The sequence below is a fragment of the Rhinopithecus bieti genome, unplaced genomic scaffold (genome assembly GCF_001698545.2).
Source record: "Rhinopithecus bieti isolate Rb0 unplaced genomic scaffold, ASM169854v2 scaffold_32422, whole genome shotgun sequence".
NCBI classification, from domain to species: domain Eukaryota; kingdom Metazoa; phylum Chordata; class Mammalia; order Primates; family Cercopithecidae; genus Rhinopithecus; species Rhinopithecus bieti.
The window spans coordinates 569,603-570,397 of record NW_016814631.1 but is presented as its reverse complement, the minus strand read 5'-3'; positions in this window follow the sequence as shown (position 1 = coordinate 570,397).

Sequence of the window (795 nt, the reverse complement as noted above, 5' to 3'; positions counted from 1 at the left end):
GTAAGTACTCAGCAGATAAAATATCCTGTTATTATTATTACAGCATATTTTGTTACATTGCTTTATTTCCCATCAAGTAGGTGTTTAATAGATATCTGTGGAATTAATGTATAGCGTTCACATGATCTTGTTGTTACAACAAGGGACGAAGGATGGTAGCTTTCATTCTCAACCCTGACAGTCAGAGGAAGAGGGTTTCTGGGATCAGGAATAGCAAATACAGGTCTAGACCAGGAATTGGTAAACTATGGCCCACTGGCCAAATCTGACTCACTGTCTGTTTGTAAATGAAGTATTATTGAAACACAGGCACATTTCTTTGTTTACATATCATCTATGGCTGCTTTTGTACTACAACAGCAGAACTGAGTAGTTGCCACAGAGGGAGACTTGGGGTTATAGTCTCAATCCCACTAGTAATTAGCTAGTGACATTGGGTAATCACTTCATGCCTCTAGGCCTTATTCTTTATCTGTAAAATAAACGAGTTGGATGAAATCACTCCTGTGATCATTTTACTGCTTATATTCTATGATTCTTTAGAAACTAAGGCTAAGGCAGAGAGGAGAGATTTGGACTGACATTCCTTTATGTATTTGAACTCCATTATCCTTTAGGCTGTAGACAAGGCTGAGGAGGAAACCTGAATTGATACAGAGATGGGCTTGAATTCAGAGAGAATTGTAAAATATACTTACATTCCCCAAAACTGGAAGTGAAGTATAAACTTTTTAAAAACATTTCAAATTCTAAGGGGAATAAAGAGGATGCATTTTATAAAGCTATTTTTGGGTT